Raw genomic sequence first — 26,542 nt, forward strand, 5'->3', positions numbered from 1 at the left:
AGCAGCCCTTCAAGACTAGAGTAAATAATTGTTTTCCTTAAACTCACAGAATAATAAAAATATAAGCAAAATGAAGAAGCACAGGAATCATTACCAGTTAAAAGAACAGGAGAATCCTCTGAAGGAGGGAACAATGAAACAGGCCTCTGAAGTCTAACAGATACCACGTTTAAAAAGGAGGTAATGAAAATACTGAAGGAATTAGGAACAGATATCAATGGTACTACAGATAACTACAGAAAGGAACTAGAAACTATAAGGAAGAGCCAAGAAAAATTAGAAAATTCATTTGCAGAGATGAAAGCTGAGTTAAAGGCAATGAACAGCAGAATGAATAATGCAGAAGAAGGAATAAGTGACTTGGAAAAGAGAACAATGGAAATCACCCAATCAGAACAGCAGACAGAAAACTGAATTTAAAAAAAAAAATGAAAACAATATAAGAGATCTATGGGATAATATAAAGTGGGCCAATCTATGCATAATAGGGATTCCAGAAGGAGAAGAAAAAGGAAAAGGGATTGAAAATGTATTTAAAGAAATTATGGTTGGAAACTTTCCAAATCTAAAGGAAATAAATATCAAGATACAGGAAGTACAGAAGTTCCCAAACAAGGTGAACCCAAACAAACCTACACCAAGACATATAAAAAAAATGGTAAGTATTAAAGATGGGAGAGGATTCTAAAGGCAACAAAAGAAAAACAAAGAGTTACTTATAAGGGAACCCCAATGAGGCTATCAGCTGATTTTGCTACAGAAATACTAAGGCCAGAAGAGAGTGGTAGGATATATTTAAAGTTCTAAAAGGGAAAAAAAAAATTGCAGCCTAGAACTTTACCCAGCAAGATTATCTTTTAACAGAGAAGGAGAAACAAAGAATTTTTCTGACAAACAAAAGCTAAAAGAATACAGTGATACTGAACCCATTCCAAAAGAAATACTTAAAGGTCTCCTCTAAATAGGAAAAAAGTAAGAAGATATATGATGGAGGAAATCCCAATTGGAAAGTAATCACTTAAATAAGCCAGTATACCGATCAAAAAGAAAAAAGAAAAGAAAAGAAAAAACCTACTTGTAGAAATGACAATAAACACAAGGAACAGCAAAAGAATAAACATAAAGATGTGAAGAAGGGCATCAAAATCATAAAGTATGGGGAAGAAGAGTAAGGAAATCTAGATTCTTTCTTTTTTTAGTGTGTTTGAACCTACATGACTGTCAGACTAAAGCAAGCAGATAAAGGAAGAGGTTAAAAACAGTTCAACCACAAATCAAAACCAAACAATACATTCACAAAAACTAAAAATAAGAGGACACAAGCATAAAATAAAAGGAAACCATCCAATTCAAAAAAAAAAAAAAAAAGAGAGAGAGAGGGAGAGAGGAACAAAAGAGAAACAGAATCAACTGGAAAACAAGGTTTGAAATGGCAATAAATACATATTTATCAATATTTACGTTAAATGTCAATGGACTGAATGTTCCAGTCAAAAGACATAGAGTTGCACACTGGATAAAAAGAACAAGAGCCTACAATATGCTGCCTACAGAAGACTCCCCTTGGGGCTCAGACACATATAAATTGAAGGTGAGGGGCTGGAAACAGAGTATTTCATGCAAATGGAAATGACAGAAAAGTGGCAGTCACAATTATCATATCAGACAAAATAGAGTTTAAGAAAAAGCCATAAGAAAGAAGGACACTATTTAATGAGAGAAGGATGAATTAAAGAAGAGAATATTATATTCGCCAATATATGTGGTCCTAATACAAAAGCAGCTAAATATATACAACAAATACTAACAGACATAAAAGGAGAAAGTGATGAGAATACAATAATAGTAGGAGACGTTAACATCCCACTCACATCAATGGACAGATCCTCTAAACAGAAAAAAAATCAACAAGGCAAAAGAGATCCTAAATGTTATAATAGAAGAGTTAGACTTAACTAATATTTTTAGGACATTACATACAAACAAAAACAGAACATACATTCTTTTCAAATACACACAGAACACTCTCTAAGATTGACCACATACTGGGGCACAAAACTAACTTCAACCAATTTAAGAGTACAGAAATTATTTCAAGCGTTTTCTCTGACCACAGTGGCATGAATCTAGAAAGCAACCATGGGACAGGGAGGGATGTGAAAAAAAACTGACCACTTGGAGACTAAACAACATGCTACTAAAAAAACCTATGGATCAAAGAGGAAATTGAAAAGGAAATTAAAAAGTACCTTGAGAGAAACTACAATGAAATCACAATCATTCAAAATGTATTGGATACTGAATATGCAGTCCCTTAGAAGAATGTTCATAGGGATTAACTTTTCCTCAAAAAAGAAGAAAAATCTCAAACAACTTAATCTACCACCTAAAAGAACTAGAAAAAGAAGAACAAACAAAACCTAAAATCAGCAAAAGGAAGAAAAGCATAATGATCAGAGAGAAAATCAATAAAATAGAGATTAAAATAGAAAAAAAGTCAATAAAACCAAGAGCTGGTTCTTTGAGAGGGTAAACAAAATTGACAAACCTCTGGCCAGATGAAGAAGAGAAATAGACTTAAATAAAATAAGAAACAAAAAAGGAGAAATCTCAACAGATCCTTCAGAAATACAAAAATAATAATAAAAACATAATGGAATACTGTGAAAAAATATATAACAAATTTGACAACCTAGAAAAAATGGACAACTTTCTATAAACATACAGCTCACCAAAACTGAATCAAGAAGATAATCTGAACAAAATTATTGATGACTAGAAATGAAATTGAACATATAATAAAAACACTCCCTACAAAAAAAGTACAGTACTAAACAGCTTCATAGGCAAACTCTATAACGCATAAAAACTTTTACCAATCTTTCTTAAAATTTTCCAAAAACTAAAGAAGAAGGTACACTTCCAAAGACAGTCTATGAAGCCACCATCACCCTAATACCAAAACCAGATAAAGATACTACCAAAAAAGAAAACTATAGGCTAATATATTTGATGAATATAGACACAAAAATTGTCAACAAAATTTTAGCCAACCAAATACAACAATACATAAAAAAGTCAATACACAAGAAAGTCAATATACCATGACCAAGTGGGATTCACCCCAAGTTCACAAAGATGGTTCTACATATGCAAATCAATCAGTATTATACACCACATTAACAAAAGAAAAGCAAAAAACCACATGATCACCTCAATAGATGTAGAAAAAAGCGCTTGACAAAATCCAACAAATCCATTCATTATAAAACACTTTATGAAAGTGGGTACAGAGGGAACATATCTTAACATAATAAAAGCTACTTCTTGTGGGTTTGTAAACTTACAGCCAATGTAATTGTGGAGAAAAGGTAAAAGCTTTCACACAAAAATCTGGTACAAGATAAGGATGCCTATTCTAACCACTTTAATTCAACAAATTATTGGACGTTCTAGCCATAACAATCAGGCAAACAAAAGAAATAAAAGGTATCCAAATTTGAAGAGAAGAAGTAAAATGTCACTGTATGCAGATTACATAATACTGTATATAGAAAACCATAAGGATTCCATGCAAAAACTACTCAAACTGATAAAAAAAATTGCAAACTAGAAGGATACAAGATTAACATTCAGAAACTGGTTGCATTTCTATACAGTGACTGTGAAATTAGAAAAGGAACATTTAAAAAACACTATCTTTTAACATCACACCCCCAAAAATTAAATACTGAGGAATAAACTTGACCAGGGAGGGGAAAAATGTATATGCTGAGAACTATAAAACATTAATTAAGGAAATTAAAGAGGATTAAACAAATGGGAAGATACCCCATGCTCCTGGATTGAAAGAATTTATATTGTTAAAATGGCCATACTGAAGTTCCTGTTGTGACCCAGTGGAAATGAACCAGACTAGTATCCATGAGGATGTGGGTTTGATCCCTGGCCCTACTCAGTGGGTTATGGATCTGGTGTCGCCATGAGCTATGTTGTAGGTCACAGACCCAGCTCGGATCCAGTATTGTTGTGTCTGTGTCATCGGCCAGCAACTGTATCTCCAATTCGACTCCTAGTCTGGGAACTTCCATATGCCATATGTGAGGCCCTAAAAAAATGCCAATAATTTAATAATAATAATAATAATAATAATAAAATGGCCATATTACCCAAAGCAATCTACAGATTTAATGTGATCCTTATCAAATTACCCATGACAGTTTGCACAGAACCACAACAAATAAACCAAAAATTTATATGGAACCATTAAAGACCCAGAATTACCAACCCAATTCTGAGAAGAAAGAAAGAAAAGGAAGGAAGGAGAGAAGGAAGAAAGAAAGATAAAGTCAACAAACTAAGTAGGAGGCATAACTCTCCCAGATTTTAGACAATATTACAAAGCTACAGTCATCAAGTCAGTGTGGTACTGGTACAAAAACAGACATACAGACCAATGGAACAGAATAGAGAGCCCAGAAATAGACTCAGACACCTATGATCAATTAATCTTCCACAATGGAGGGAAGAATATGAAATAGAAAAAAATCCAGTCTCTTCAGCAAGCGGTGCTGGAAAAACTGTACAGCTGCATATAAATCAGTGAAACTAGAACACACCCTCATACTATGCACAAAAATAGACTCAAAATGGCTTAAAGACCTAAACATAAGACAAGGAACCATAAAATTCCTAGAAGGGAACATAGGCAAAACATTCTCTGACATAAACCAATTCAATGTTTTCCCAGGTCTGTCTCCCAAGGCAATAGATATAAATAATAATAATAAACCAATGGACCTAATCAAACCTACAAGCTTTTGCACAGCAAAAGAAATCATTTTTTTAAAAAAAAAAAGGAAAAAAAAACTTAAGGAATGGGAGAAAAATAGTTGCAAACAATGCAACTGACAAGGGCTTAATCTCCAAAATATATAGATAACTCATACAATTCTAAAACAATAACATCAAATACAAATGACCCAATTGAAAAATGGGCAGAATAGCTAAATAGAAATTTCTACCAAGAAGATATATAGATGGCCAGTAGATGCATGAAAAAATGCTCAATATCACTAATTACTAGAGAAATGCAAATGAGGCACCACCTCAGACCAGTCAGAATGGCCATCATTAATAAGTCCACAAATAACAAATGCTAGAGGGTGTGGAGAAAAGGGAACCCTCCTACAATGTTGGAGGGGAATGTAAATTAGTTCTATGTTCAGTTTCTCAGAAAACTGAATATAGAACTACCATATGATCCAGCAATCCACTCCTGAGCATATATCTAGATAAAACTACAATTCCAATGATATAACCACTTATATGTTCATAGCAGTACCATCCACAAGAGCCAAGACATGGGAGCAACCTAAATGTCCATTGACAGATGAATGGATTCAGAAGATTTGGTACATGTACATAATGGAATACTATTCAACCACAGAAAATAATGAAATAATGCCACTTGCAGCAACATGGATGCAACTAGATTCTCATACTAAGTGAAGTAAGTCAGAAAGAGAAAGACAAATACCATATAATATCACTTATATGAAGAATCTAAAATAGGGCATAAATGAACCTATATACAAAACAGAAATGGACTCAGAACAGACTTGTGGTTGCCAAGGGGGTGGAGGGGAATTGGATGAACTAAGAGTTTGGGGTTAGTAGACAGAAACTATTAAATTTAAAATGGATAGCAATGAGGTCCTACTGTGTAGCACAGGGAACTATATCCAATCTCTAGGGACAGAACATGATGAAAGGTAATATGAGAAAAAGAATATGTACATAATGTATGACTGGGTCAATTTACTATCCAGCCAAAATGGGCACAATATTGTTAACCAACTATATTTTAATTAAAAAAAGCATAGTAAAGGAAATTAATTTCCAGGAAAGTGGTAGAAATTTCACTCCTCTTTATATTATATGAAAGTGACATACGTACTTTAATTAACAAATGAATATGTCAGATAAATCAACTTAATTTCATTTAGTAATGTCAATTATATTTTTCACATTGGGTAAAATTTGTATATTGTATTTGTTTTATTTAATTCATTCTTTTTTTTTCTCAAGAAATGCAAGCATTTCCTGTAAACATATTAACCATTTTGATTAACATAAAAGGCCTCTTACGGTTTTCCAGCTTTTCTTTCTTCCTCTGATTGTATTTATATAACACAAATTTAGGAATACACTTTTAAAAATCCATAGTGGTTTGTTGCTGGAATTTCTATTCCATTTCTGTGTTGATCTACTTCTATACTAGTATTATTAAAAATTATTATAGATTATGATATGTTTTGGCATCTGTGTTTGTTTTACTTTTTTTTAAGGCCACACCTGTGGCAGAGGTTCCCAGGCTAGGGGCTGAATCAGAGCTATAGCTGCTGGCCTACACCACAGCCACAGCAATGCCAGATCCAAGCTGTGTTTGCAAGTTATTTTGATTTGAGCTCTGGGGCTCTTGTTGCCTCTTCCTTAGTCTGAGTATAGACCTATTTCATTCCACAGCCACAGCAACACCAGATCCTTAACCCATTGAGCAAGGCCTGAGATCGAACCTGCGTCCTCACAGATTATAGTTGAGTTCATTAACCACTGAGCCATAAAAGGAACTCCTGTTTTGGCATCTGTGAAGGCTTAGATACACTTACTGTTCTACTTTAAGTTTTGGTTATTCATATGCATTTTCTCTTTTAGATTATTTTAGAACATTCTGTCAAACTCCATAAAAACTCTTTTGAGATTTGTATTGAAACTGACTTGGTACATTTGAAATTCCATCCAATTTTCTGCTGAGATGTTTGTCACTAGAAATTATTTTGAGTTGATGATAAGTTAAACAACTTTTAATATTAGAATTGCAATTATCATTTAATTTTATAATCATTTTTTGGCACAGAGATTATTTTATCTTGAATCTCTCATTATGATGATCTTTTAAATTGCTTTTTTCCCTTTGTTGACATATTTTAAGTGGAATTCTCTATTGTATACATTGTTAAATTAAAATCTAACCTCAAGAGAAGAAATAGTAAATTTTATCTGATATAAATATAAACTATAATATTAAGTAAAATTTAAACTATAATAGAAGCCATGGAGATTTTAAAATAGGGAGGCTCGTTTGGATATAAATAGAGCCTCTATCATGAGGACTTCAAACAGTGCTTATAAATAATTTTAATTATTGGGGTAGAATTGTTTTAGGTTCAGACTTCCATGGCACTCAGGCACTGGAGGGTTGGGGTTCATGGGTCCCTGTTTCTGACTAATTTACTTATTCATGGGTCAGTCTAGTAGCATCCTTAGAATGGTAACAGACCTTCTTTCTCGCTCCTACTATGAGTTTATTTTCTTTAGGTTATGTCAAAGACTGTTTTTTCTTATGTAACAGTAGCCATATATTTCTCTCTACTATATAGGCTGTTTCTAAGGCCTCTTATTTGTTATCTTACTACCTAAGTTATTTTGATTTGAGCTCTGGGGCTCCTGTTGCCTCTTCCTTAGTCTGAGTATAGACCTATTTCATTCCAGTAGCCAGGAGGAGTGGGAGAGTTTGGGGGACTCACTCATGGCTATGACAGAATAACAGCCAATCCGAGCACTGCTAATGGAAATATGATAGCAATTATTGTGTTCACAGCAGATACTATTGGGAGTAGGCCACAACCAGCAAACACTCATCTTATTTCTTCTCAAATTAGGGCAGCCAGTGAAGATAATACAAAATCCCTCCAATTAAACTATGGTGAAGACAACCCAAAGTTAAGCACAAGTTAATATCAGACTTTCTACGAACCAAAGTACAAGACAGATTCCTGTGACACTCAGCTTGAGATGCGAGGGCTTATGCCCACGAACCCAGGGGTTGCTAACTTTGTTGCTTTTTACTGCCATCCCTACCATGGATGAAAGGCAGCCATCTCTGATGATGATCTTGACCCTATGTCATAGTCCCCAAACATAAAACACGACTTTGCCAGCATCATTTGGCTCTTTGCCATAACTCTTAGATTCCAATAAACATGAGCACTGAAAAAAGTGGCGCATCACTACTTCTCCCAATTTTAGGTAAAAATTAGTGTCCTATTCTGGTTCCAAGCTGGAAGTTTAATATTCTATAGTATGGAAATGCCAGAATCTGTTTATCAAGAGTGTCCCCACAGGGTCCTGCCCTACACTCAAGCGTGCACGCTGCCATTGTTGCTCTGAAGTCTCCCGCCATAGCTTTCTCCTTGTCCTCTCCCACTACCTTTCTAACACAGGCAGATTTCAGTTTGCCTATCTTCTCCTTCCCTTAACTTTCTTTCTGATTCTGATTCCAAGCTGTTTGGCCTCTGGTTGTTCTGTCTCCCAGACAGAACACACCCACCACGAAGATCATCTTTTTTGACCAGCTCATAAACTCAGTAGTGGAGGTGCAGTCTTACTTTCCCCAAGAGCTGTTTCCAGCTATGCCATGGCAATGTCGTCTTCCTACTGGCAAATAATATATCTTAATAATATTTGGGCAACTTGAAAAAAAAATAATATTTGGACAAATTCTACAACTATCTTGCCACTTAGTCATTTAAAGTCAATCCATTTGAGTTTAACCTAAAATTTCATATTTGCATCAGAGCTGTCTCTTTCCCATTGCTGACCGCAGCTGTGACTCGGGAGATCTGAAGTAGGAAAGGGTTATGGGCTGACTGTGGTATCCATCCACTCGACAATATTTATAGAATAATTGCACAGATTAAATCTAAGCAATTAGAATTCATCGGTCATCCTCCCAGCAAGATCTGCTATATAATTTGTGGGGACCAGTACAAAATGAAAATGCAAGACACTGGTCAGGGGCCCCCTGCCTCATAAACCCACTCAACCAAACTCATCACTGATAGGTGGACTAAGGGCTTTAAAACCACTGTTCAAAAATGTGCCAGTACTGCATTTGGGGATGAGAGGGCACTGCCTCACTGACCAACGAATATATGTTGCATTGCCAGCACTAGGCAGAACCCTGGGGTGCTCTAGCTACTTTGAGACTCTGCGGGGTTTGTATTTGAATCCCCCTTGTACCAAGGCCCCCATCAGGCAGCAGGGCAGTATCAGAATGATGGCCTTAGTGCCACTACTAAGGGAAGACTAGGCAGGGCCCAGGATTCCAGGGAGTGAGAAGCAGACAACCCAAACTCATCCTAGAGGATCAGGGAGGTTACAGGGAAGTCAAGGAAACATATGAGATTAAAAGCATAAACCCTAGAGCCAGAAATACCTGGATCTTTAATGCAGACCCTCACATACCAGGTGAGTGGCCATCAGCAAGTCACAGAACCCTGCTCAGTCTGATATGAGAATGAAATAATAATACTGTGAAAATACAGCCTTCAGGGTTGTGAGAATGGAATGAGCTCATATATGAAATGGCTTAGTATAGCACCTGGACTGGAGTAAATGCTATACCATGGTCATTGCCTTATTATTATTACTACTAATTTTATTATTTGTCACCTACTCTATAGTGTCTTGTGTCATAGTGATGTGTCAAAATTTCATTAAATTTTTTAAAACTTTATGGCCGCACCCACAGCATATGGAGGTTCCCAGGCAAGGTGTCGGTTGAGACATGTTTCTTTGAAAACTCTATCTTGTCCTTCTTTACTTTATCCCATCTTCATTATTTACTTTATCCAATCTTCCTGCTTGGAAAAACACTCACAGTGCTGGTAAATGACAAGAACAAAGAACAAAGACCTAAAAGCATAAATGACCTAAGCTTAAGAAGTGTTATGTGCCTAGAGGTCAGAGTAAGAGCTTAACCTTTTACCAGATAAGTGGCTTTTAAAATAGTAAAAGAACTTATAAAATAGTAAACAAACCCTATATCCTCCACCCACAGCCACTCCTCACTTGATCTCACCTAAAGAGCACAATAAAAGCGGTATGGTTTCTTGAGGCAGTGCTCTTAGTCTCTGAGACCTCGAGTCCCCTGGTTCCCACCTTTGCTGTCTCTGTGTCTTGTTTTATGTTAACTTTTTTCCTTAAGTTCCACAGCACCCGTTCTTCAGCCCCATCCTGCTGAGCTGGTCTCGGAAGCAAGGGACTGAATCCAAGCTGCAGCTGTGACCTACACCACAGCTACAGCAAGGCCAGATCCTTTAACCCATTGCACTGGGCCAGGGATTGAACCCATGCCTTTATAGAGACCTGAGCCACTGCAGTTGGATTCTTAACCCACTGCATCACAGCAGGAACTCCAATATTTAATTATCTTAAGCTTTTTGAAAGAAGAAACCATTTCTCACTTTCATTTGAGTAATTTTAGCAATCCATTTATTCAACAAATACTTACTGGGGTTTGTGCTAGGCACTAGAGAAACAGTGGTGAACAACAGAGTCATTATCTTTACTGCAGGGTACTTACACTACCGGAGAAGGATATTTTAAAAAGTAACTATGGTTGGTATCAATAACTCTAATAGAAAACACAGCACACTATGAGGACACACAACAATGGGATCCAGCCAAGGGTTGGTAATTCAGGGATGCTTCCCATGGGAAGTAATATTTAAACTGAGATGAGTGGGATTTGGCAAGGTAAGTAAGTAAATAGCGTAGATATTAACTGGGGGGGAAGACAGTCCAGGGAGAGAGAACAGATGTACAAAGTCTTGCAGGTGAGGGGAAATAGAAAATACTGGGTAAAAAAAAACCAAAAAGAATACCATATAATTGGAAGTCAAGTCAAGAACAGCCTTAGGAGACATTTTAATGGGCTTAAACTCTTATCCTAAAGGTAAGGAGAAACCAGTGAATGATTTACAGAAGGAATGAAGGATCATATTTGCATCATAAAAGGATCATTCTGTCCACTTTCTGAAAAGACAGTGTATTGAAGGGATGCTGGACGGAAGACAGAGAAGAGAATTAGTAATCTAGTTCTTAGAACTGGGCTGCAAAAATAAACAGAATGTGAAGTAAGGGCTAGATTAAAGTTCAATAGTAGAACTGATAGGAATTCTTGATTCACTGCCTGTGATTATTCTGGAAAACTGAAGACTCCCAGTTTCCATCTGGGTTTCTGTGTGTGGTACCAGGTACTGAAATAAGTATCACAGAGACAAAGGATGTTTGGAGAGAGACTGGCAGGTTCTGAGTAAATTTTGAAAAGGCTCCACTACCTAAAAGTGGTAATGCCCAGTAGGGAATTCAGTATAAAAACCTAACAATATATGAAGCCAACTCATATGATGTTACTTGATTTCTGGGTTTGGGGGAATTAAGATTGCCATACATTTTAGGAACAAAATTGAAATCTAGACAGACCAATTACTCAGCCAAGTGCACCCAGAATGTAAAGGGTATGAACCAGGAGTGGACCAGCTGGACAAGGAAACTCTGACATCTTGTTTTTGTTTGTTTGTTTGTTTTGTTTTTTGTTTGTGTGTGTGTGTGTGTGTGTGTGTGTGTGGCCATGCCCTCAGAACGTGGTATGCAGAAGTTCCTGGGCCAGCAAGCCATAGCAGTAACAATGCTGGATCCTAACCCACTGACCCACCAGGGAACTCCCCTCCTTTCTTGTCTAGTAATCTCTGCCCTACAGCTCATGGTCTCTCAGGTCACAAGAGCTTACAGAATGAGTGAATTTTAATTTCTTCTGTAGAATACAATGAGATATTTTACCACATATAATGTTCAAGGTTATTTGTCGATACTGAAGGATGAAGTAAGCAGACCATGAAAAATGAAAGAAATTATAAAGCACCTGAAAATAAAACTTCTATTTCATCAGAAGGGCCCCTTCATCATTTGGCTATAAGCATATTTAATTCCTTAAAAGTGTGTGTCAGTGTAAAATGATTTAAAGTTGCATTTTTTTCAGGCTAATGATAGAATGCTGGTTTTAAAACTTCTGGTTACAAATTAATCAACATTATGTGGGAATAATTTGTAGGAGGTGGTCAAAGAGAAGCAGAAATAACATTTCCTGAATGGCTGCCCTTAGTATTGCCAAAGATATGTTATCTTATGTAAGGTTCTCACAAGTAGCATATTTATAGTATAAATCATAAGTAAGATTAAATGAAAGAGCAACAAGGAAAATAGGGAGGATTGTTACACAAAGGAAAGAAAAATGTTGGGAGAAAAATGAAAAATTATAAATGGCTGCACAGAAAAATTGCAGGTTAGGAGAGGAAAACTATTTGAATATAGACAAGCAAGATCAGGAGATGGATGGAGAAGCAAATCCCAGGTAGAAACTGAATAGAGTTATGCAGTTGAAAAGTGTCAGTCTTCCTTTTGGAAGAAGTTGGTCTCTCCAAGATCTAACAGGCACATTGCACTGAAGGGGACATAGCCAGAGCTGTGGGGTACCTTGAGTTATTTATATTTTCCCAGTAGGATCTTCCAAGCTTTGTTAACTGCATGTCTAAAGGAGTAGTTTACTTTGCTAAATGCAAAGAGGGTCCAACTCTGTGTTAACTTAAAAAATCTATTTGTACTATTTCAGTTTTTAGACTACAATCTAGATGGATCTAATACCCCATTACTAGAATATCAATGTGTGATCTGAAAGGGGAAAATATCAGTTTTTTTTTTGTCTTTTTGCCCTTTCTAGGGCTGCTTCCGCGGCATATGGAGATTCCCAGCCTAGGAGTCAAATCGGAGCCGTAGCCACCAGCCTACATACGCCAAAGCCACAGCAACGCGGGATCCGAGCCGTGTCTGCAACTTATACCTCAGCTCACTGCAACGCCAGATCCTTAACCACTGAGCAAGGCCAGGGATCGAACCTGCAATCTCATGGTTCCTAGTCGGATTCGTTAACCACTGCGCCACGATGGGAACTCCCCATTAAGATATTTCTTAATGACAAAATAAAGAGAAGATAAGAGTACTATTTAGGTTCCCAGGCTAGGGGTCGAATTGGAGCTGCAGCTGCCAGCCTACACCACAGCTCAGAGCAATGCTGGATCCTTAACCCACTTAGCAAGACCAGGGATGGAACCTGTGCCCTCATGGATACTGCTCAGAATCATTTCCACTGAGCCACAATAGGAACTCCCGAAAATATTAATCTTAGTACCACTGCTTGCTGTATTGACACAGTGAGCTCTGAGGATAGCTCCTTATAGCTCTCTGAAAGGCAGATGGAAGGAGGAAGGCCTTTCCACACTCTAACTGGCAGTCCCTGGCTCTGGTTCATCACAGAGATTCCAAGGGTTGATGTCATCATCTCCTCCAAAGGAAGGAACAAGATGTTCCTGAGAATATGCTTTCCACAGAACCCTTTCAGATTCTGAGCCCTGATTACTAGTCAGTTTCCTCTGTGGAGCTCTAGAAAGAGCAGAAGAGTGTTGAGACCAGGAAGTAGATGAAAAGGTCTGTTTTTATCTGGGGCTGAAAAATTCTGACTCTAAGGAGCTCCTTGATTTTGCATTATTAGAACACACAATGACCTGTAGATATAGTACAGATACAGAATAGCAGTGCCAATTCACCAGTGATCAATTGGGTTCTCAAACTTCACTGTGGATCAGAATCATCTGCAAGGTTTGTTAAAACAGTTTGCTGGGTCCCTCCTCTAAAATCAGTAGATCTAGGCTGAGTTCTTAAAATCTGTATTTATAGCAAATTCCAATTTGTTAGTTTCTGATGTTTCTGGTCCAGAACTACCCTCGAGAACAACTGTTCAGTTCTGTACAGTGATGAGTGGCAGAGCCAGGACTGAAGCTGGGGTGTTCCTAAAGCCAGCCAAGAACTCTCCCCATGGAACCGTGCCCTCCCCTCTCTATGCTACATGGACAGTGCACTCATCAGTCTGTGTTTTTACCTGGGCCATCATTCCATCCAGTTGGGATTAATCCAGCTGTTATTCAACAAGACACAGGAGGTCCCATGACTTCTTGCCAATACTATTTGCCTGATTTTCAGCATCTTGATCTTGAAATGAATCAGATACTGCAGTATTTAAACCAGCTAAACTCTGCAAGCAAACTACTCTTCAACTGCCTGACCTTTGGGGTCAGAGAGGTTCAAATGTGCAGAGTGACAGAGGATGGTTTACCCCTTTGGGTACTCTTGACCTACCCACTATAACCTGTAGCCAGGAGCTCATAAAAAGCAAACTGTCATCACACACAATCATTTCCACAATCCAGCCAAGGCACGGTTTATCCCATCTGCCCTATTATTCTGTGACCTCATCTTCTGAATTTTAGCTCCCTTTAATCTCGGCACCTTTGCATTTGTATATGCTGTCTTTTCAGTCAGATCTTTGATATATACATTTTAGAGCCACCCACCGCCATGTGTGTAACTAAACTAGCAGCAGGCAGGGTGCTGGGCACCCACCTGTCCCACCTGTCTTCCTGGAGATGGGTGAGGTTATACAGGAGGACCAGAGAGAAACACATTGTGCCTAAAAGACAAAACAGGGAAACTATGCAAGATGCCCTTGAGAAAACAGCTTAAACCTCATCACATTTGCTGCTGTTACCATCAAGAAACCAGTCAAAATATCCAGGTAAATCTAAGTAATTGCAGCTGCCCTGCAGGTACTTCTCACAGGAAGCTTTCTGAAGTGCCACAGCCCAGAGATCTCTCATCCGAACTCCTATTAAAAATCCTAATAGCTGCCGATGGTTGAGCTCTTGCCAAGCCCCGAGGGAAGCACTTTACTTGTATTATGCCATTTAATAATTACAACATCTTTAACAGAGAGTACTGGTTTTCCACATTTCACATGTGAGGAAATTAAGACTTAGAGAAGTTAAGGAACCTGTCGAAAGTTACACTTTTAATTTGGGTCAGAACTAGTATTTCAACCCTGTCGGAAGGATGCCAGATGTACACTTGTTGCTGGTGTGATTTCAGCTTTTTTATGGAACAGAAAGCCTCAGCCAATCACACAACACTTTCATGGGTTTTGTTGGACAGATTTGATATGAATATCTTACGAGAAAACCTCAGTTCAGCACAGACATGGGGTGCACCAGTGGGCTCCCAGCCGCCTGTGTGCAAGGATCCATCATGATGGGGAAGAGGAAGCCATTCAACTTGGTCCTCACCTAGGGAGAATTTTTATATGCAAGTAAGCTGTGGAGAATTGGGCAGGAGAACATATGGCTAAGAGGCCAAATGTGTGAAAAGCAAAGTATAAAATATGTATTTTAGCTAAAACCGAGAACTAAAAGAGGCAAAGTAGACTAAATACTCTGAAGGAATATCTTCCAAAATCGGTGACAGAGCTGCCCTCAGCTTAAATGGTAGCAGACTGGCTGCCTAAAGTCCTAAGACTTAGGCATGGATCCTTTGCACTGGGGGTATTTACAGTGCCCTCTCATTTTAATATTTATTTAGAAGTTAATTACTGTCACTGTCAGCTCTTTTATCTCAGCAACATTTCAGAGAAATGTATTCAGGCATTATGTGACTTGTAAGTAAGATTAACAAGAAAGTTCAGAGAAGTGTAATAATCAAGGGATTTGGCTGTTAATAAAGAACTTAATGAAAAACAAATGAGTTAACACCACATAGAATTTGAATTTGGCTAAAGTAAATTCTAGAATTGCATATAGTACACTTTCCTAAGCATAAGTCATGGTGCACCCAGAATCAAAATTAATGATCAGTGACCACAATCATGTGCAAATGGGCAGAGAATAACCACCGTGAGGGGTTATTTTAGACTCACAAGCCATGGCTTTGCCCCGTATGATTTAAAATATTTTAAATAAATAAAATATGCTTTCTGGTGGGCTCCATTGGTTGTATTATCTGCATCATGCCCTCACACACACAGACATGCACACAGACACACACACACACACACACACACACGCACATACTACTGATGAGTTGATAGGGTGTATTACTCCGGCTTTATAGATGGCTAAAGGGATTAAGCAAATATCTTTGCCACAGCGCGTGGCTGAGCCTTTGTATTCATTTATAAAGTTAGGGAAGTCACTGAAGAGAAAGAGAAATCATGCAACTGGAATGGAGAAGAAAAGCTCCAATTATAGTTCCAGAATTGGCTGCCACCTTTAGTGTTAACAGAGTGTGCACGTTTCTCAGAAGTGACACCTGCATTGTCTATTGGGAAACATTTAATCCCTGAAGCTGTATTAAGGAGGCTGGTGAGCATACAAGTGAATAGAAATGATGTCAGTTCCTTCTGCAGCAGGAGAAGCTGCACTAATTTAAGGAGGAGCATATCAGAAGTTCTGTGGACCTCTCTTAATTTGATTCTGGTTGCTGTGTAGCATTCTGCCCCTGCAGAATACCTGGAAATTGCAAAAACATATGACGATTTGAATGTAGATGTAGTTCTGCTGTTCCCACTGTGCTTTGTATATGCCTCTATCCATGATTTGATTAGCTTGTGACTCTCCTGTTAGAAGGGAAGGATTGTGTTTGATCTAACATCATATAGCCAGTGACTAAAGTGTGCTATGTGCATACGGCTGGATATGGGGAATACGCGGGGAATGTTTGTGGAGTGGGTGGCAGTGTACTTGCAAAAACACCCTTTTTCCTCAAGGTCACTTACCCAACAGCCTCATCTATACAGACCATAGCTGACAGGTAGGGTAAAAAAAAAAACAGCATTTTCCTGAATAGTCAGAATGAATGCAGCAATGAGACAGACCCCAAATTAAAATATGTGCTTTATTCAAAGGAAATGCTCTTCAGCCTTTGTGTAACATATATCTATCCTTATTTTTGTCCCCAATAATTGTCACGGTGCCTTGCAGATAGGTGATACCCGATATATGAATGTTGCATCAAGAAAGCATTTCCTGGGAGTTCTCATTGTGGCTCAGTGGTAACGAACCCGACTAGTATCCATGAGGATGTGGGTTCAATCCTTGACCTCGCTCAATGGGCTAAGGATCTGGCATTGCCATGAGCTATTGTGTAGGTCGCAGACATAGCTCTGATCTGGCTATGGAGTAGGCTGGCAGCTGCAGCTCTGACTCTACTCCTAGCCTCGGAACTTCCATATGCCACAGGAGCAGCCCTAAAAAGCATTTAAAAAAAAAAAAGGGAGAAAACATTTCCTGCATACTGAGAGATCTCAATCCAAAAATGTTGAATGTGCTTAATGTTTGGGCACTTAAAAAATGTATGTTTTGATAATCTGATGAAGTTGCTTATGGTAGTAGCTGATTTTCTTGTGGTTCCAGAAAAAGGAAGTGCATTTATATTTTCCAGGTGGTATCACTGACTCGTCCAGATCGGGAGAAGATCTGGGTTGCTCAGCCTGCTGCTGAGTTCGTTCTGAGAGTGTAAAGTCAAGACAGATGCAGATGCTAACAGGACACTGACACCTTTCAGATAACTGGCTTCATCTGCCTGCCTGTGTATGGAGAGAGCTGATTATCAGCCGTGTGCAAATGCAGAGGAACCGATCTGATCTCTGTGATGTCTTACACCATAGGCAGAGGCATCTTTCTATCCAACATTCACTCAGCCAGACAGGGAATATAATTAAGCTTTCATGCATATTCCCACAGTACCCTGCACAGTCATCCAGTCATTAAAAGAAGAAGAAAATGAGTCGGTGTCACCAATGCTTGCTTATTTGAGGACACTACCTAAGAAGGTAAGGACCCTGGGAGGCAGGAAAAGGAATGTAAGCAATGTAAGGCAAGGGTGTAGACAGTGCATGTCCTGAGGAAGTCACAGAGGAGCTGAAAGGCAATTGTGGACAATGATTCTGCAGAGCACACAAGTATATAGTCAGATAAGCAGAAGCCAGCGAGTTGTTAATAGGAAATTTTAACAACAATATTGAACTGTTTAAGAGATTGCAAGGGACTTGGCAGTAGTCAGTATTGCTATAGTAAGGTACCTACTGCTTAGGCGGAACCTGGGTTGACAAAGACGTGACTGAGAACATTTTAGAAACTGTTCATACAAAAAAAATGTTATTGAACAATCATGACTTGATATGAATTCCAGTTTTGTTACAGATTGTGTGAACTTAACAGAGCTACTTAAGTATTAGAGCATCAATTTCCTCATCTATAAAATGCATATGCTAATTCCTAATCATAACATTGTTGCGTGTATCAAATGTATTGAAAAGAGCACATAGGCTGTCTAGACTTTAATAAGCTGCTCTTAGTTTTGTCGGCCTTTTGTAGTTGTTATTCCAGGATGTGCTCCATGGAATACTAGTTCTTACTAAATGTAGAAACTAAACTAAACTAAACTAAACCAACCAAACAACCAACCAAACAAAAAAAAACAGGGACATAAATTTAGAAAGCGCTACACATCTATATCCTCATTTTGATAGATATAACACATACTAGAAATGTAAAGGCTCTTAAAAGGCCTAAAGTTAATTAAAACAACAACAATAAGCACCGTTTGATTATTCGGCATTCTATAAATATATTTGACAATAGGCCCTGTGTTTCTTATATTTAAGTCATTAATATGTCTAATTAGTCACTAAATGTGACTAATATGTTACACATTATGTTTTGGGAAAAATCAACTTTGTCCAGATTCTTTAGTTTCCAGGTCTCTATTGTCACAGAATAAATCTCTACCCTGTGTCAGGTTATGGGCCTTATCTCCAAGACATTTCATATCATGTTGCACTGGAATTTGGCTCCATGTTACAGTCAGCTGGAGTGCTTAAAAACTGTTGATGCTTGGCTCCCATTTCTAGAGAGTCTCAAATAAATTGGTACAGGTTGTGGCCTGAGCCCATTGTTTGGAATACCCCAGGTAATTCCAAAATGCAGCTAAGTTAAATAACTACATAATCCCAGGGCCCTTATCTCTAACAATGTTGATATATTTTTCATCAAATTAGAGAGTGAGCCTGAAACCTCACGAAGCTCAAGGCTAAGATGAATACTCACTGATCATGAGCAGTCTCCTTCATTGTTTACCTCATTCATTTAATAAGCATAGTCTGGTCACAAGGGCAGCATCCATGTGCAACTGTATCCATATTCTGCCCAATCTTCACTTCTGACCACTTCAGTTCTCAAAGTTCTGAGCTCAAAGCTCAGTTGTTTCTCTGAACCACAACTCATCTGCTTGTTTTTTACTATGCAGAAGCGCATATGCCTATATGTTCTGCCCAGTTAATTACCTTTCTCCATGTGGTTGGCTCACTCCTCCCTACCTTGAGCTGACACCATGAACTCATATGCACCATAGACACTAGCTATGGAAATGTAAAAGCAGAGACAGCATCATACATAAGAAAGAACCTGAACTTCAGAGTAATACAGATATGAGTGTAAACACTGATTCTACTACCTCTTACTAAAGGTGTGGTCTTGGACATTTTCTTCAATTTCCCTGAGCACAATTGATACTGACCTGGGGTATAAGTGGACACCTGCATGTAAATCAATGAAACAGGAACATGCCCTCACAACATGCACAAAAATAAACTCAAAATGTCTTAAAGACTTAAACATGAGGCATGACACCATAAAACTCCTAGAAGAGAACATGGGCAAAACATTCTCTGACATCAACCATACAAATGTTTTCTTAGGTCAATCTCCCAATGCAATAGAAATAAAAACATAAATAAATGAATGGAACTTAATCAAATTTATAAGCTTTTGCACAGCAAAGGAAACCATTAAACAAAAAACAAACAAAAAGAAAAATATAACCCACAAAATGGGAGAAAATAGTTGCAAATGATGCAATTCACAAGGGCCTAATCTCCAAAATATACAAACAACCCATACAACTCAACAACAACAACAAAAAATCCAAACACCCCAATCAAAAAATGGGTAGAAGACCTAAAGAGACATTTCTCCAAAGAAGACATACAGATAGGCCAACAGGCACATGAAAAAATGCTCAGCATCACTTATTATTAGAAAAATATGTACATTTTTCAAAGCTACATTAAGGCACTACCTCACTCTGGTCAGAATGGCCATCAGTAATAATTCTATAAATAACAAATGCTGGAGAGGGTGTGGAGAAAAGGGACCCTCCTACACTGTTGGTGGGGATGTAAATTAGTACAATCATTATGGAAAACAGTATGGAGGTGCCTCCTAAAACTAAATACAGAACTACTGTATGATCTAGCAATCCCACTCCTTGGCATATATCCAGAAAAAAACTACATTCAAAAAGATTTTGCACTCCTATGTTCATAACAGCAGTATTTACATTAGCCAAGACATGGAAACAACCTAAATATCCATTGACAGATGAATGGATTAAGAAGACATGGTACATATGCACAGTGAAATCTACTCAGCCATAAAAAGGAACAAAATAATATCATTTGCAGTGACCCATGGATGCCACTAGAGATTCTCATATTAAATGAATTAAGTCAGAAAGAGGAAGACAAATACAACATTACTTAGATGTGTAATCTAAAATATGGCACAAATGAACCTATCTACATAACAGAAACAGATTCACAGACATGGAGTACAGACATGTGGTTGCCAAGGGGTGTGGGAAGGGAGTGGGATGGACTGGGAGTGTGGGGTTGGTAGATGCAAACTGTTACATTTAGAATGGATAAGCAATGAGGTCCTGCTGTATAGTACAGGGAACTATATCCAATATCTTGGGATAGAACACAATGGAAGAAAATATGAGAAAAAAATGTACATATTTATGACTGGGTCACTTAGCTGTACAGCAGAAATTGGCATGACATTTTAAATCAACTGTACTTTAGTTAAAAAAAAAGTGTAACCTGGAAGGGTTGTTATGAAGATCCAATGGTGTAGGTTTCACAAAGTTAATAGATCAAGGTATAGCATATAAGAGATAATCAAACAAAGGAAGCTTTTATCACCATCCATATTAGTGTCTTGAGACCCACCTGTGTACTAAGGAGGAATGTTGGCCCCTCAGAGTGTTACTGTGCAGAATTCATATCTCCAGGCCCAGCGAAAAGATGAATAAAATTGTTTGCAAGGTAGATTTTCCCTGAAGTAATTATTTTTCTGCTATTAAAAAAAAAAGAATGGTAGGGGAAAATAATGCAGCCACATTAATACATGAATGTAGAGAAGAAATATATTACTTTTCTACATAAGTGATGCCTTTACATAGAAATAAATCTGAGGAAATTTTATTTCAGTGGGACTTGAAGGTATTTCCAGTAAATATCTTTAGAGGCCAAGGGAGAGAACTGGCAACTTATTCATGGATACATGCTAATAAAAATTATAAAGAAACTGCCTTTACTGACAAAGGGAGATTCCAGGTCACATGGGCAGCTAAGTATGGTTGATGTAAGACCTCAGAGGTTTAGAACTCTGGCTGTGTGTCTATGCCAGATCAAAGAATATCATCATTTGGCATTCATGCTGCATCAATTATTACCTTCTCTTCTATTGCTGGTCTGCCAATGCTAACAAACACACTATATTTTTGTTTTCTTTGAGTCTTATTGACTTACCACTGGGTTATCTGTATGGCCCTTGCTCCCTAGAATAGAACTGAAGTTGTGTGTAATGTGGTCATCTTATGGTCCTACCTGTCTTAGCTGCCCATCCAGAAGAGATGTGTTCTCCATGTGACCACAAAAAGTTCAGAACAAAAGTTATCACTGAGAGAAGCAGAATGGGAAAGTGACAGGCAGTCACTAAATAAGCCTGAGGTCATTGGCATGTCCCAGCATGCCTACATCTGTTATTGACTGATGAGTTAGTCCTTGCTTCTCTGAGACCTGGCCCCTTCCCAATGCCACCCAGTCAGAGAAAGAAGAGTCTCAGTACCACCAGCAGATAGGGTTTGGAATCTTCAACAGGGCATCCAGGATCTGAGGTTCCCAGATCCACAGAATTCCAAGGGAACCCTCCACTCAGCTTCTGCTATATAACATATGCTCTAGTCTGTTCACCAGGGAATATGCCACATTTGAATTTCAGAAAAAAAGTGCAGTGTTAATGCATGTTTAACATAGTGCCTGGCAAATATTTAGCACTTGATAATATTATCTGTTATCATGAAACAAAAGGAGAATGGGGTAATATCAAGGGAAACCAAAAAAAAAAAAAAAAAAAAAAAGATCTAATAAGACTGAATTTTAAAAGGTCATTGGCTTTGGCAACCTGAAGGTCACTGGTACCCAGAAAAGAGCACTTCTGACAAAGTGTGCCTAGTGGTGAATGGAAGGCGAAGAAACTGAACAGAGTAGAAAACCTTTCAAGAAATTAGCATGATTGGAATGGATAAGTAATGAGATCCTGCTGTATAGCACTGGGAACTCTATCTAGTCACTTTTGATGGCGCATGATAATGTGAGAAAAAGAATGTATACATGTGTGTGTGACTGGGTCACCTTGCTTTGCCAGTAGAAAATTGACAGAACACCATAAACCAGCTATAATGAAAAAAAAAAAATTATTTTTAAATAATTAAAAAAAAAAAGAAATTAGCATGAAAAGCATTGGCAAGGGACTAGGCTGTAGCTAAAGAGGGAACCCCAGGTCAGTAAAACCATTTTTGGTTTTTCTTACCTAGGATGGGAACATCACATGGTAATGCCAAAGTCTGCAGGAGCCCCAGCTCTCCTGCATCTCCCACTTCTGTGATCTTACTTCCTTGACGTACGTAGGACATTCATTATTTTCCTAATACCTAGGCATGTTCTAAGAGCAAGACCTTCCTGGTCAATTGGATCTTCCTATTTAAACTGCTAATCTGCAGAAGGGATGTAAGAAATCAGTGGAATAATGTGCCCCTCCCCCCACATTCCACTTGTGACTTCAAATATTAAGGAGTGAAATAAGAGTGAAATTAAATAAAACTGAAATAGTAGCACTCTTTTCTTTCTTAGGCTATGACTCATAGTGTAGCATATCAGAGATCTACAGGGAGTGGATAGATTCATGCAGCAGATCTTGATGGCCAGAGTCTCAAATCCAGGAGCTGCTTATAGGGTATCTACCTGTTGTAAGGGGTGACCGAAAAAGTCTGCCTGACTCTAAAAGGGATCTGGTTCCTTGCCCTGGAAAATGACTCCATTGCAGTCTTCTTTTTAGAATTGGCCATTCCAGAGGCTACCTGGTCTTTGTGTAAGGCCTTCAGTCTTCTTAAAAAAAGATATCCAAGTACCTTTAAAGCTTGGGTACAAAAGCATTACATCTTCAAATCATTTCTACTCTGTGTCATAGCTTTTTTTGACATATTTTAAAAAGTGCCACGAATTGACTATTGGTCTGTAAAAATCAGTCTTTGATCATCTCTTCTCCCCGAAGTCCCTAAAATACATTAATTTTTTGGATTTCCACAGAATTTATTTCCTAACATCCTCTTCCTTAATTGTGTTACAGTTATTCTTTTCTCCTTTCATTGGTCATACACACAATATTTCCTAATTGACAAAATAACCATTGAAAGCAACTCAGAAATTGGGCTTAAGATCATCTATGTGAATCCTTGTGTTCAATGATTATCCAAACCTGGCTGGTTGGGACAACTGGCAGAGTATCATCTATCTCTGTTTTGAGATGATAACATAACCTAGATTTCAGAAACTTTCCAGATGTTGATAAAAGAATAAACTCTATGAAAATGGTTTTTGTTGTTGTTTTAAATTAAGATAGTATGTTTTTTAAAACTTTGCTAGCTCCTTATTGCCAAACTCTCTGGCACAGCAAAAAAGGATCTTACGGATCTTACCATCAATTCCTTGCATACTTTTCTAGCATCATCTTTTGAGGTTTTCTAAATCTGTGTTCTAAGCTATGGTCCTTCATATGTTCCATGCATTTGTTTCCTCTGCCTAGAAGTCCCTAGTTCCACACTTATATCTAACTGAAAATCACTCTTGATAATTTTATATCCAATTAAAACATTAATTATTTTGTAAAATTTCTAGCAAATCCCCACACAGAAATCTCATGTATACAGTCCCGTACCATGGACTGCATTACATTAATTTCACTTGGCTGGGGGCATCTTATATTAATATCTGATTCTAAATGTCAAGCTCAGCTTCTTATAAGTAATAATTAATAAGCAAATGAGATATTTACATTATTGCCTATGACAAATAAATTTTGGCCACATTATTTCTAAATTTTCAAAGCTTAATATCGCAGCATCAGCAATTCATCCTTAGCACTCTGTTTCTTCCAAAAGGAGCATTATCTCTTTAAGTCTTTGATTTATATTAGAGAATCTCCATTGCCTTAAAAGAAAATTGAATGAATAGTTCGATTTTGGTTTCTTGGTAGTATAGATGATCCCAAATGGAAATGGAGAAAAAAAAAAAAAAAGGAGTGTTTCATCTTATTTTTGCTAAATTTGGGGAGATCAAGGGATGGGTAAGTGGCAGGTCTCAAGCCAAGAAGTAATCAAGTAATCTGGAATCAGATCCAGACTAGAATGTAGATCTCCTGACCCATATTTCTAGGATTGCTTGAAACTAAAATGAGATGAGGATATCTGAGTCTATTTTTGGCTTTGCTAATCAATAAACTGGGTAATTTAAATATGGTCTTTATACTCTGGGTTATGGTTGCTTTATCTGTCAAATGAGTAAAGCTATACCTATATTAGAAGGGTGTTGTGAAGATTAAGTGTGAAAAAAAAGAGGCAAGGAACATGTTATAAATCACCTCATGATAGGCCTATAATAATTTTTATTACGAGATTAATTCTAGTTAGTGTTTTTGTGGCAGATGAAGAACCTGTAGGTCACAGCTCTAGCTGAATGCTCCCTGATTTTGCCACCTCCATCGTGGGAGAATTTTCTCATGAGGTAATTACTGACAGCTTGTCGGAATATGCCTTTCATGTTCCCCTGGCTGTGCCATGCACTACTCAAAGGAGAGGTATTTTAATGACTGGAGTTCAGGCATTTCAGGGGAAATAAAGTTCCCAGGTGCAGTGTTGGAGAGCATCTTAGGGAGTTTTTATGATGGTCCCATATTATCCCAGCAAGCAGTGCCCTTGCTAGTGTATGTCTTGTCCAGGCTACACGGCTCACACCCCACCAAGCCTCCTCTCTAGCCGCCAGGACTGTGTAGCCACTCTGTGGCTGCTAAGCACATATACAGAGATGGCAGCAAGGGTAGAATGCATATGCCTTCACAGCTTTTGGTGCTCTGGAGTGAGGGTGGTGAGGTGGGAGGCTTGGGAGAGGAGGCTAAAAATGTGCCCATGCACAAAACCTAGTTTTCAAACCTACCTGTACAACCTACCTGTACTACCTGTACAACCTACCTGTACATCTTCTACTCCTCCGCACCGAGACTAGTACACACTATATAGATGTAGATCATATGCATATGCATGATCAGTACCGAGGTAAGTTGGTCTCCTATCCAGGCAGCATGTTATTTGCCTTAGCACTCACTAGGCAGAGGCGCCAACCCCTTGGTACCCTGCAGACGGTAGGGAGTCATTAATCACCTCTGTCCAGATCGCTAATATTGCCAAATGTATACATGCTATGCATGTGAGTATGTATTAGGTAAAGCTTCCATAGCCCTTGTCTGATGGAGAGAGACACTGCTTGGGGGATACCTTGATATCTTATTAATAAGATGCCCAAAGCTCAGATTAACTCCCTAAGACTTTGGAGATTGCCTCAATAGGCTTTTCTGAAAATCAGCATTATAACCACTGGTTACCCTTTAGCCACCCATTTTAAAATTTGGATGTAAAATGATCCCATTTTCTTGCCCTGTTTCAATTCCCCCCATGGCTCTATTATCACCAAGGGACACCCAGACTTATCCGCCTTAATAGTATATTTCATTGTTTTCCATAGGGCTAGAGATAAATGGATTTGTAAAGAAAAATGGAATTGGATTTTTCTCCTTCTTCTGATAACTTAGTAGGAATTCCAAAATTATTACTTGAGAGATTTTCCTCACTGTGACTAGATTATTGTCCGTGCTACAATTTAATTTCTCTTGCCTATATCAACATTTTTTTAAAACAGATATGACTGTTTAAGGATCCACTGTGTTCACTCTCTCTGGATTTGAAGAAAAAGAGGTGAACAAGTTTCTGTTAATTAAAAGTGTGTGCTGGAGGGAGTGAGATACCTGTGGGTCATTCTTTTGGTTGTTAATTTGGTGGTAAGTAAGTTGTGCCCTGGAGCACTTCACTATCACTTTGGACATTTAAATGTTAGTTATCTTGGTTTTTGAAATTATTGTATGTGACTTTTCCACGCCCAGTGCCCTAGATATTATAAGCCATTACTGAGCTTGTGTTTATAAAGATAATGCAGCTCCTATTTCTTGCCTGATAGTAGGATGCACACTTCATAGAGAATTATAAAGAGTTGACTGATAGTGTTTTCCAATCGGCTGGGTTCCTGGAGGAAGAGGCTATAGAATGAGGAGACGAAGGGACTAGAAATTTATATGTGACAAGGCAGGGAAATAAGGGCCAGAAACAGGGATGAGGATTGCTAAAGGAGTCACAGAGAAGCTGGCATGTTAGATTCTGGCTAAGACAGCTGGGCACATAAGGGCGGGGAATGGGCTGGAAGGCTGGCTGGCATAGCACAGCACATTCACACAGAATTGCCTTCTTG

At 38.1% G+C, this 26,542-nt stretch overlaps 1 protein-coding gene and 1 long non-coding RNA gene across 2 annotated transcripts in view; one reads left to right on the forward strand and one right to left on the reverse strand.

Moving 5' to 3' along the window:
- Window positions 1-26,542, forward strand: part of LOC102165540 (uncharacterized) — a 1,338,477-nt gene that overhangs the window by 1,281,194 nt on the left and 30,741 nt on the right. The gene's annotated exons all lie outside the window — the stretch shown is intronic.
- LOC102159977 (uncharacterized) overlaps window positions 1-26,542 on the reverse strand; it is a 777,987-nt gene that overhangs the window by 37,647 nt on the left and 713,798 nt on the right. Inside the window, exon 9 of the long non-coding RNA XR_014842497.1 lies at window positions 20,858-20,984. This is a non-coding gene — a long non-coding RNA (uncharacterized LOC102159977). The remainder of the gene's footprint in view (window positions 1-20,857; window positions 20,985-26,542) is intronic.

The sequence above is a fragment of the Sus scrofa genome, chromosome 3, assembly GCF_054392235.1.
Source record: "Sus scrofa isolate SSC_HxYL_T2T_F1_AM1 chromosome 3, Sscrofa_HxYL_maternal_Yorkshire_Landrace_v2.0, whole genome shotgun sequence".
NCBI lineage: Eukaryota > Metazoa > Chordata > Mammalia > Artiodactyla > Suidae > Sus > Sus scrofa.